Raw genomic sequence first — 13,359 nt, 5'->3', positions numbered from 1 at the left:
GCTTTTCTTCTTCCATTTTTGGAAGTTCTTTAATATAATCCAGTTTGTTTTCCAATCTTTCCAATTGGTGGATTATAGCAGGTAATTTTTCTAGATGAGTTTGACATCTAGATATTTCTAGTAACAACTTCTGATATTTCTCATCAGAAGATTTCAATAGAGAATTTATTTTCTCTAATAACAATTCTGACATTGTCCCCATTAAGGAGGGGTTCTCCTTGAGCTATTTTACAAGCTCTGATACCAGTGATGTGCGGATCTAACCAATGCTCAAATAATCAAGAGGTTTTTGTTCCTCTTCCAGAACATCTAAGAGATTATCTATCTCCTCTTCTATTCTATAGATTCTAGTCTGTAGTCTATAGATAATATCCCAGTAATTGGGAGAATCTCTACTAAGATTATCTCTATAGGTTTTTAATTTTCTCAATTTCTCTCTCTCCTTTTGCAGTTCCTTAGTAGTAATTTTGCAGATAGCAATCAACTCAAGTCTATCAACAATCGAAATTATGAATGGTAAAAATAACTGTTTACCTTCGAGTATAGAGGATGGATTTATACCTGCAATATGGTTAAACAAACAAATTCAAAAGCATGGGCCCACTACGCTCAGTCAATTTTATTTTTACCAAAGGAAGAGATAACTATTAAGGAAAGTAAAAGACTTACTAAAGACAAAATGTCCTTAAGTGTAAACTTTTGTCCTTAGATGTATAAAATCAAAAGTGGAGGAGTTCTTTGTGTTTTGGACTTCTACTAGGGGGGTCTTTGTAGTTTGCTATTTTATTTTTTCCTTGTGTCCTTGCTTTTCAAAATCTTTCAGCTAATTTAGTATCTTGTTGTCATAGGTACTAAAGCTTGGACTACATTTGATAGCAAAGACAGTAATTTTGTCCGCAGTGAAGGAAGTTCGGGTGATAGGTCAAGTGGTGTGATAGAGATGGATGATAATGTAGAAGAAGAATATCATGGTCATGGTGCACAAGAAATGGAAACAATAAGAAAGCATTACTCAGAGTTTGATGAGTGTGCGTAATAACGTGGACATTTGAATATGTTATGATATTTTTTGTGGTTACTTGATACCAATCAGAAATCAATTGTTATTAATGTTACTAATATATTTGTATAAGTTATTTTTAAAATTGTCTAATATTAATCATATGGTCACCATGATTTATAAAAATTAATGAAAGTTAACAAAACTTTATAAGGAAATAATAAAGATTGAAAATGATAGAAAGAGCATTTGAAAAACATTGTATTACCAAATAATCAATGCAAAATAATCTTTCATGTCCAAATTGGTCATTCCACAAACAAAAAGCACAAGCTAGTTTGAGTTTACCAAACACTTTCCACTGACAACACTTATAAAAAGCTAGTTAACTAAACACTCAGCTGCTTTGCTTTTCAGCCACTTATTTTCAGAAATAAGCAGAAACCAGTTTTTCTTCAAAGCACATATATACCAACACATAGCCTTAATCATTCAGGTATAATGAGGAGTGGAATCTAGATCCACTCTAGAAGACGTCTAGAATGGGAATCCCTCAATGGAATCCTAATCTTCTCTAATGTTATTTTTTTTGTGATAAGTCAGAAATTATTTTTCTTTATGAAGACTAATTCTACAAAGGAAAAAATTGGGGATGCCCATTAAATAAACCATCCTGCTAAAAGAATGATGAGAAATACCAGAAGACTGTTCTGAGTGTTCTCAGAACTGCCACTACTAGCAAAACAACAATTACCCACGGATTTTAATCTGTGGGTAATAAGACTTTCTCACACGGATTTCAGTGTGTGATAGCTTTTACACACAGTACACGCACAGATTGGTGTTACCGTGCGGCTTGGAGGGGGGGTAATGCTCATCTCACACGGATTATGTTGTCCGTGTGAAAAAGTTACGTGGACCCCACTATAATTCCATAAATATAAATTACCGGAATAAAACGCAATCCGTGTGAACAACTCTATTTCACACGGATTTCTGTGTCAAATGTGTAAACTGTATTTCACACGGATTTCTGTGCGGAATATCACTCACACTGATTTCTGTGTCAAAACTTATAACTATTGTCACGGATTTCCATGTGAAATTCTTATACCCTAACTCTCACTGATTTCTGTGTGTAAAAGTAACAGCATATTAAAAAAAAAAAAAAATTCTGCAATAAATATACTACAAATATTTACAATAAAATGAACAAATCCACAACTCAATCGAAAATATTAAAGCTTTACATTCATAACAAGATATTCTTTACATTCCACAGAAATCCCCAAATATATGAAACTCCACAATTCACACAAAATTACATAAAGAAAGAAAATCAAAAGTACATATTTCACAGTTGAACCACAAAATCCGATCAAGGTTGGGCCTTTTCATCCATCCCAATTGTACATTTGAAGAGATTATTGCCCAAAGCTCCTACTCTGTTCTAAAGGAATCATCTCTGAAACTTAGTGCACCAGGTAGCAGATGTGCTTAAAGAGGTTGGCCATTTCCTCATAGTGCCACGAGTTAAGGCAGTGAAAGGAGAAGTGCACTGCATGCAAACTTTAGTCGAACCGTCAGGAAGCCATTCAGGGGGTTCAACCTCCAAAATTTCCTTTCAGTCATTCCAGTTTGTCACAAGACCGAGAAAAGAGGGGATTCAAAACAATTCAGTAGCCCATGTCTGATAATCTAGAATAGGAAGAATAAAACTTTTCAAGAGAAAAAGGAGAAATGTAACTAGAGACGAGTTTTCAGTACAAGCAGGATCATCAATGATCTACACTATGAAGCAATCCAATATAGATGAGCATTTCTGAACTAATGCACCTCAAGAGGGGAGAGAAAGAACTCACCAAGTTAATACCAAAAGTGCTTTGATATTCTTGCACCCCCCCCCCCCCCCCCCCCCCCCCCCCCCCCCCCCCCCCCCAGTCAAGTCTATAACAGATGCGTAGTATTTCTTTGTTGTCGGTATGTTTTCTTATCCACCGAGTGTAAAGAATCTGTTAAACACAAAAAGAAAAACATCAGAGATTTGATTCATCCGATTTACACCAGGTATTTAGTATGTTAGGCAATGCAATCATGGTCATTTTGGATATGCACTACACTACTTCAAGTCTTCAACCCATGAATATTTCACATCATGCCAATTCAAACAGATAATAGTAGGGCAACTAAAATCAAGGACATTGATTGTAATTCGGTTACTAGGTGTCTATTTACAAAGTGTCACAGAGGAACTGTAATTCTTGACCAGAAAAGGGGGGAAAAGCAACATACATCAGCATATGCTAAGTACTTAGCATGTTGTGCCAATGCCAATTGATTAAGTGGTCTTTCTTTCCTGCCTCTCTACCCTGCACGAGAAATTTCACTTATTCTCACACAAAGAAAATTTGATTTCTGAGGACATTTTCATTAGTAGTTTTGGTTAAGTCATGTGAGTCTAATTGGTTCTGGTAAATAGTTTTAATTTATTTTTCCTAAGTGGTTGTCAATCTCAGGGTGTGGGATATGGTTAGTGGCCTGTTAAATGTGGGTTAGATTGCAGGGCTCAAAGTAGTTAGGTTTGCTGTTGGAAGGAATCAAGGGGTCTCAAAATTCTTCTCAAGTGGTCAATTTCACTTTGATAGTTAACCAAAGAATTAAACTATAGGTAATTTGATAAAAAGATTAACGTTTGGTTCTGCATTTGTAAAAGTCACGAAATCATCTTGATCATATTAGGAGATAAAGCCTCCTCTATTCTGTCAGTTTCATTTTATATTCTAACAATACTTTCTGTTCTGCACTTTAAAAATAAAATGAAGTGCATTTGCTCACAATTGCTTTGAGCATACTGCAGGAATTCAACGATAGAGGTGAGCGGCGATAAATATCCTCACAGACCATTCTGTCCCCCTATCGCCGCTCAAATCAAACTCTGTAATGTACTTAATTCAAACAGAATCGCAATCAACTTCAATCCAATGCAACTAAAACAATTCTAGAAAAGCTCAAATTCAAATTCGATCAAAAAGCACAAAGAAAAACAGAGTGAAGTTCACGCAACTTCAACCTCGTGACTGCTCTTCGGGGGTTCCAAATCCTTCACTTTCCTTGAGGAACTTCTTCTTGAATCCCTGATTTCTGATCTATCCTCACCGACATAGAGAACCGGGTCGCCGCCGCCTTGGTGATACCCTGGGGTAACCCTGCCTTTCCGATGCTCACACCTACAAATCCAGAACAATTGGTTTGATTGGTTGGACTTAGGGTTTTTAGATGAATGGAAAGAGGGCTTACGATACCGACCAGCTCACATCGCTACTCCTCTTCACCGTCATCGACTAGAAGCATTATCGGTCCTTGTGTCGGCGTCGGACTTCTGCATATCTCTTGGGTTTTCGGTGGATCGAAAGATAGAAAGCGACGCTCTGCTCCATATTGTTCAAATCCCAATCCTCCTCCTACTCGAGCGGAAGGTGTTCGATGAATGCAGCGGAGGCGGAATTTATTTATCTAGATTTGGATCAATTTGCTGGTTATAAGCGGAATTTCCACGGAAATCCGTGTGAAATACATTTATCTTTGCTACAGATATCCGTGTGTATGTAGCTCAGTAATCCACGGAAATCCGTGTGTAATACTACTAGGGGAGGGAAATTGAATTTGTTCCAAAAAAGTGAGCGGGAAAAAATTTACCACAAAAATCCGTGTGAGATACATATATATTTACAACTGATATTCGTGTGTATTTATCTCGGTAATATATAACTGTCATGTTAATTATTGTTTACACGGAATTCTATCTCTATTCTATTTTTTCACACAGAATTTAGTAGCTAATTTTTCTTTTGACACAGATATCCGTGTCTACATTTCACACAGATATTCGTGTGTTGCTCATTTCACAGAGAATTCTGTATTAAAAACTTATTGTAACTGAATTCTGTAGCTAATAGAGTTTTCATACGGAATTCTGTAGCTAATGATTCTTTTCACACGGATTTCCGTGTTAACATTTCACACATATATCCGTGTGTGTTACTCATTTCACATAGATGTCTGTACCAAAAACCGGTCAACACTTTAAACGCTTCTACTTCCCTAAGGGGAGCCGACCCTTGAGGAGATAAAATTTCAAAAAAATTTACATTAGTTGATATAGCTTCTACCCATGAGAGCATGAGAGTTTACAGATCAAAAAAATAAGTTACAAGTGAGCGGTTATGAGCATATTAGTTTTATGTAGTATTTAAGGTTTAGAGTTGACCTACTAGATCGAAACCCAAACAGCGACGAAAATAGCTGAAATTTTGAAAATAACCATTTATTCTTATCATGATAACATCCAACGGTTGATTTTGATAAAATCTATTTCCTACGCATTGCTGCTTATGGAAGGTATACTTTTCATTATAACTAATAAACTAGTTATACCACATTAGTAGACATATAAGAATTTTGTGCAATCCAAAAAATAAAAATTGAAAATTGATAAATTTGATATTACCCATCTATTTATAGCGTATTAATAGGTATGGTGTAAAAAAATTAACTCAAATTAAAGCCATTATTTCAATATCAAATAAAGTGGTTAACCTTATATACACCGATACTTCCCTAAGGGGAGTTAAACCACGAGGAGATAAATTTTGCAAAATTTTTACATTATTTGGTATACCTCATATTCATGAGAGTATGAGAGTTGACAGATCGAAAAAATAAGTTGCGAATGAGCGGTTATGAGCATATTAGTTTTATGTGGTATTTAGGATTCATGGTTGATCTAGTAGATCGCGACCTAAACGATAACAAAAATTGCTGAAATTTTGTCCATAACTATTTATTCTAATCATGACAACATCCGACGGTCGATTTTGATAAATTCAATTTCCTCAACATTGTTGCTCATGGAAGGTATACTTTTCATTACAACTAATAAACTAGTTATACCACATTAGTAGACATATAAGAATTTTTGTGCAAACCAATAAATCAAAATTGAAATTCAATAAATTTGACATTACCCATCTATTTATAGTGTATTAATAGGTATTGTGTAAAAAAAATTAACTCAATCCACCGTTATTTCGATATCAAATAAATGGTCAACCTTGTATACACCTATACTTTTTCACACGGAATTTTGTAGCTAATTTTTATTTTCACACCGATATCCGTGTGAAAAGGTTTTAGTTTTTACACAGACATTAGTTACTGTTGTTTATTCACACAGATTTCTGTGTGTAGTCTCCTTTTTCACACGGATTACTGTGTCAACATTTTCACATGGAAATCCGTGTGTATCACTTATTTCACACAGAAATCTGTATCAAATACTTATTGTAACGGAAATCCGTCCCTCCATAATTCACATAACATAAAAAATTAATGATTTCAAAATAAAATAATTTATAATACGTACAGAAATCCGTGTGAATTGTTTTTTCATACAGATATCAGTGTGAAAATGTTTTAGTTTTTACACAGATATCTGTGACTGTTGTTTATGCACACGGATTTCTGTTGATATTGTTATTGTATAAATTATTGTGGGCCCCGTTATGCTCATTTCACACGGATTTCTGTCCGTATTTCTATTTCACACGGATATCTGTGGCTTTTAACTACTGTAAATCCGTGTGTGTTGTTATTTTGCTAGTAGTGTGCCTTCCCTAAAAGTATCATTTTTTTTTAATCAATTCAATAACTTACGGTAGATGCAGCACAATAGCACTAAAAATTACAAAGCCCACATCTCCAAATTAAGCATGATCCCTAACCAAGCCCACAAAACCAAAACAACCAAAAGCCGACAATTTATAAACCTAAACCATGACTACCACCACAAACTGAAGATTGCCTTACCAGCATATAGGGGTCGTCAATAGGCAGGGCAGGGCAGGCCCTGCCCAAAATTAATGGGCTCGGGCCGGGCCGGGCCGGGCCAAAACATTTTTTTTTATTTTTCGGGCCGGACAGGGCCGGGCTTCTCTTAAAAATCAAGGCCCAGGGCCGCCCATGGGCCCAGGGCCTTACGGGCTTTTTAGGGCCGGGCCGGGCCGGGCTTTTTTGGCTGGGCAGGGCCGAGTCCATTATATTTATATGTCATATTATTTTGTTAAAAAAATACAAAAACCTATGAAAAAATGATGATATGTTAATTATTGAACAAAATAAAATACAAAATTTAAAAAACATATGGCCTAATGCAATAATTAGTTCAATATAACTACATAAAAATATATTAATACAAAAATTGAATGGGCTTTCGGGCGGGCTTTAATGGGCATATAACGGGCCGGGCCGCGGGCCGGGCCTGGGCTTTGAACCCTCCGCCCTAGCCCTGCCTAGTGCCCAATGGGCAGGGCCGAAATGGGCTTTTCTGCGGGCCGGGCCGGGCTTTTGCCCACTGGACCGGGCGGGCGCCCATGGGCTTTTAGGCCCGCAGGCCAAATGATGACCCCTACCAGCATAGAACCCACCACATCTCACCAACCAAGAAGAAACTGCAGATTAAGCGCATAATATTGAACCCAACAAAAGCAAGTAGGTATATATATAAGAGTGAAATTCTTCAAATCGGGTGTAGACACGGAAGATCAAGGAGGGTTTTCGGGGAAGGGTCGGACTCACTGAGAAGGGAAAAAGATCTGACAAGAAATCAGATAAAGTCAGCACGAGGGGGGGGGGGGCTTAACCAAATTAGAAAGGAATAGAGAAATAGCATAAAGGAGAGTAGGGGAAGCCTCCCCACTCTGTACTTGGTGCTACGTGACTAGGGTTTCTTTTCTTCTGTTTGAGAGTAGAGAATTGACTAAAGATTTTCTTGTCTTTGGTATACAATATTTCTATTTTTCTTGGTCTTAGTTTTGAATGAGAATGAGAGATGAGGCCTTGCTTCAAAGTTTGGCTATAAGAATTGACATTTAATACGAGATAATCATAACTAGCAGGGAAATGAATAGCAAAGTGCAACAATAACATCCAGCTAGTATCAAGTAACAAAGCAAAATATTTAAATCTGGGCTTCCAAGCTTTGCTATTTGATTTTACTTATCTCTTCTTTGTTTTTTCAATCCAAATCGATGTAATCCGTGGCACAAAAAAATGGGCCCCACCTGGCCAGAGTATCCAAACACTACGCCATTTCACATGTGGTCATACCACTGAACTATTTCACTATGCAAGTTTACTTAAATAGGAACAAAATCACATCTATACAACTTAGGGAAAACAAACTTTTTACCTACAGTCAAATCTACTCTTAGAGCAAGTTCATCCGTAGTTAAGAAAAGACAAAGTCGAGAAGTCAATAATTCGACCGGTCAAGTTACTATTCACTGCCACTGGACATGGGTTTACACCCGTTGTTTTTCTTGCCTGGTCAACACTGTTCATTATTATATTTTTTAACTGTTCATTGAAAACAATTTTTTTGGGTGTGAGATGTTAGAAAAAATTGTTTGGGGGGGGGGTCTCGAAAATCGACTTTTTACACATACATAATTTGGGAAAACTTCCTTCATGAAAGTTATAGAGATCATCGATACGAGTTCGTGCATATGTGGAATGCAAAAATCGGAGTTCGTATGAATTAGTTATAAATTTTTGAAAATTTGAAAATTTTCTATAAATAGCAAAAATTTCTGATCCTTTTTCATAAGAACAGATTTTTCTGCTTTTCTTCACTTTCACCCCTGAAACTCTCTCTTCTCTCTCCTCAGCCGAGCTGGCAGCCCTCACCCCCAGTTAAGAATTTAGTCATTTGCTTGCCCGTTTCTTTGGCCTTGGTCATGAAAAGGCAAGGCTTGCTTGGTCAAAGATGGATCGGTGGAAGCAACAAAATGACTTTGGCCAGTCAACACATCATCATTCCCCCAATTTGCCCGAACAAAGTGCAACCGCTGCACTTGCTCTTATTAGCCATTACTACGACTATCAGGTCCTTTAAGAAGCATATAGCTAACAAGAATACCTGCGCTAGACCAGGCTGCATGTAGAGCACACTGTATCATTAACCGCCCAATCACATCATGTGCTACTACTGTTTCAGTGAGTTCTCCTCCAACAAGCTTCACCAGAGGCTCATTATCCAGGTCACTCCACGATCTCTACAACAACATGTCCCCTCAAACCCACTTTCACCCCAGTGAGGCTTAGAACAACCCTCAGAGCACGTGAATCACCTTGAAATATAAACACCTCATGTGACTAAAGTTTTGCATGGGGTAATGTAAGAGGGCATTTGAAATAGGAATTAGCCTGATCTGCATTTTCATCGGATGCCAATACAATGATAGCACGCGCCTTCGAAACTGAGACCTGGAAATGAGAAAACAAAGCTAATCTGAACAACAAAATGTAGTATCTTGAGATGAAATCAAGAAAAAGAAAATGAAAAGGAATGAATTGAGAAAAACAAATAGAGAGGGAGCGAGAGAGAAGCGAAGGAACATAAATGAGAGAGAGAAAATAGGAGGCATTTTTGACAACCATTGAAAAATGATGTTCCAATAGAAATATCTACAAGTAATCGCAAGAATGGGCATAGATAAAACTAGACACTCCAACAAGACTAAAAACATAAGTAAAAGTAGTAGGGGTACATGAGCATATATAATATCAAAGCTATCCTAATGTACCCTATTTAGGTCAACAAGAGGATTGCCACTTCTGCATGTAACAGACGTACGTCCCATGAAGTCAAATTCAAGTTTTGCAATATCTATCTCCATTTCCTCCTTGTCTCTTTCAGCAAGTACAACAACACCACCACCAACATTCTTGTTTGCTATAGCAAGCTGCTTGAGAACCGAACCCTGCAGAAAAGTACGTTTTAGTTCCCATTTTTACTTTTATGTATGAGTCCTTACTAAAAGCTCCGGTAGAGACCTTTTTTTATGACTAAACCAAGCAGAAGAAAAGAGCAATCAAGGGAACTTTATGATAACATGTTAATGGAAGATAAATATAGGATTGCGAAGAATTTGTCTGTTAAACCAGGTAAAATAAATTAATACTGAATTGAAACAACATAGAACTTAGGGGTGGGATTTTTTAACCGGAAACCAGGAAAACCAAACCAAACCGGCGGTTCGGTGCGGTTCTTAGGCGGTAGTTGTTTGAACCAATATTTGGTAAGGCTCACGTGGCAGATAGGTGCGCCTGACCCACAAGGCGTAATGAATGACTGCTGCTAATTAGCCAAGACACATTAAAGATTTACAAAGTTGATTCTCAAATTTATGATAGAAGATAACGTGTTCGGATAACCGTTACTGAGATCAAATGACTCACAAGGCTTAATGAATGACCGCGGACCCATAAGGCGTAATGAATGACAGCGACTAATTAGCCACGACACTTTGAAGAGCTTGATTGTCAGGAGAAACGTTACCAAAGCTTGGTTTAATTAACTTGATAAGCATTAAGGGGTTTTACTGCCAATCATCAGTTATAAGGCCTGATTGATTGCTCATGAAAGAATCAATCATTGATAACGTCAAAAATATCACAAACGTAAATACTTTTCTATTTGTAATCAATGCGGTCTTAGCTGTAAAGGCTGAGATTGCTGCTTTTCCTTCATTCAGTAGTTTAGCTTCACTATAAAAAGGATCTTAGGATTCATTGTTAGAGGTCCTCGACCAAACGCTCTACGCGATTACTCAAATTTTATCTCAATACATTTAAGCTTTTCTACAACACTTATCAATCTTTACGTGTTTATCTTATCGCTCTCTTTACCGGTATTTATCTTTCCTGCACTTTAGATTGTCGTTCTTTACATTCATGTAATTTATCTTTTTGCTGTTTACTTTGTCTGCACTTTATTTCCCGCAGATTACATTCTTGTTCTTTATCTTCCTGCATTTTATTTGCTTCATTTTTACATTCTTGCGCTTTCGTTTATGGGGAGCTTCTATTCATACTTCCAAATTTGGCATTTGGACCTCCTTACTTAATAGACCTCCAACTTACTTTTACAAATAACCAATTTGTTATCTACACCTCTCTAATTTTCCTATAATGCCCATCATCCAATAAAATCAATAACATACCTTCTTTTAAAAAAAAAAAAAAAATCTATTCATACTTTCAAAATCAGTTTTTGAAGATTTGGAAGGCAATTTTTTTTTTTTGGAAGTTCATCCTCCATATACTAGTAACAGAGGTGCTAGCACTTTTTCAATGAATTGTCCACTTTTGGTTAGAGTAGGCAACAATACCATGTTTGCTCATCATCTCGTACAATTAAATATGTTTTTCAAGTATTATTTTCATTGCATTTAGGTGTCATTGTCCCAAACTAATTCTCTCCTACTTGTTTCTATAGCAACTTGAAATGAACATGCATGGTCCTTTTGTTTTAGATATGTATAGGATAGTGGAGGAAATTACAATAATCAACCATGGGACTAGTGCATTCTCCATAGATTTATATTAGAGGGTCAAATTTTTCATCATATCTATAGAATAGTTCCACATAAAATTGCTCTGCACTGATGATGTGCGGGAAGATCTTGTGGCTAACTACCCATTTCTGCGTTTGTCATAGAAACGTGTTGGAGTACTATTGCTTTTTGTCGCCGCTCGTTCACATGTTTGATTACATTCAAAATGAGTAGGGCTTCATCAACTGAGGTGTCATTGTATTTCCCATTTTCTCTCCTTTTATTTTATATTTTTTTTTATAGCGCAGTGATAGATCTTGTAAATTGTCAATTGTGTGAGCAAGGAAGTCTATCACTTTACGAGGACAAAGTCAAATTCAGAAAATTTTGACTTCAACGTTAAATATCGTTTGGCGATATATATTTTAGGGTTTACATTTGTTCGCTCAAAAATCGTCTCGGCCGTGTGTCACTGGGCCAAGAGCTTCTTTGGCTTACACGTGTCCTTCTGGAGTGGTGACGTGTGCGCGAGCGTGCCAACTCGCGGCCAGGAGGCAAAGCGAGGTTTTGTTCTAGATTGTATATCTTGCGCCGATCTGACTTCTGATCAGTTGATTGTGGGCCGAGAAAGGATCAATCTCGGCCGCGGGGTTCTCTTTGCCTTGAATGCAAGGACTTTAGCACGGATCGGCCTAACCTAGCCGAAATGTTCGTGCTATGCAACTCCGTGAGTGAAAGTGAAAGTGCGAGTGACAACTGATAAATCTATGGGATGCAGATACTCACAAGTCACGGTAAAAACAAAATCAAAGTATAAAGTGTTACCCTGATGCCTTGATTCAATGCGGGCTTGTGGTTAAGTCTCAATTTGAATTTGATCCTCGTTATTAGCAGTCGTGCGTTGAGTCGCATGCATGATCTGTAAATCTTCTGCGGGAATCCATACTTGGGAGTTGTGGAGACAGGTATGTGTCCCAAGTCAGTCCTTCAGTATTGAGATTGTAGGTTTGCCCTTGCGCAGAAGTGAAGGATAGCCTTCCTCCCTCCAAACTATTTATAACAAAAAATAAAAAGTCATTTAGGGTCGAGATTGTAGGTCTGCCCTAACGCGGAGGTGTAGGATATATTCTTCCTCTCTCCAAACACTTTATAACAAAAAATAAAAAGTCAGTCATACATGATCAAGATTGTAGGCGCAGAGGTGTAGGATATAGTCTTCCTCTCTCCAAACTTTTAATAACAAAAAATAAATAAATAACCAAAAAAAATAAAAATAAAAATAAAAATGTAGAAGTGGAGATGCGGGGTATCGATCCCCGTACCTCTCGCATGCTAAGCGAGCGCTCTACCATCTGAGCTACATCCCCACACACTACTCTCTTCTCTCTTCTGGATTTGAAAACTGAATGCTCTTAAATAAGGAAGGAATAAAATTGGATAGGGTTGGAAATTTATACGACACGAATAGTTTGATCATGAAAATTAAAGGGAAAATTCTCAAGTACGTTATCCTAAAACAAATGTTTAGGACATGTCCAAGGACAAACATGCTTGTTCAACCCCACTTGTGATTGATTCTTAACAAAAGAACTCCAGTTGTGATTAGTGAATCGACATGCACTTGATAGTTTTATGATGGAAACCGTTCATATTTAATTAATTCCTTTGCAGGCAACATACATGAGCACTGATCCTGACTACCTCAGTTGCAAGAAGAAGGAATGCAAAATTTATCAGAATGGTACTAGTCAATGTGCTATCTCCACCTGCAGTGGTTCGTTAACATTTCATGTTATTAACATCAGAACCGACATTGAATTAGTCTTGTTTTCTGGTGAATTTGAGGTCCCTTGCATTTTGAAGAAAGCAAACCCTCTTAAATTTGCCAATCCAAACAAGCCACTGTATGGACATCTCTCGAGCATAGAACATCGGTAAATAAATAGACATTTACCAATTCGATCA

At 37.2% G+C, this 13,359-nt stretch overlaps 1 non-coding gene across 1 annotated transcript; it reads right to left on the bottom strand.

Moving 5' to 3' along the window:
- Positions 1-12,688: 12,688 nt before the first annotated feature.
- TRNAA-AGC lies at positions 12,689-12,761 on the bottom strand. Its single transcript has one exon. It is a non-coding gene; the product is annotated as a tRNA-Ala (tRNA).
- Positions 12,762-13,359: the final 598 nt, after the last annotated feature.

This window comes from Rosa chinensis, chromosome 7 (assembly GCF_002994745.2).
Source record: "Rosa chinensis cultivar Old Blush chromosome 7, RchiOBHm-V2, whole genome shotgun sequence".
NCBI lineage: Eukaryota > Viridiplantae > Streptophyta > Magnoliopsida > Rosales > Rosaceae > Rosa > Rosa chinensis.
The sequence above is the reverse complement of the archived record's forward strand: the minus strand, read 5'-3'. Positions and strand labels throughout refer to the sequence as shown.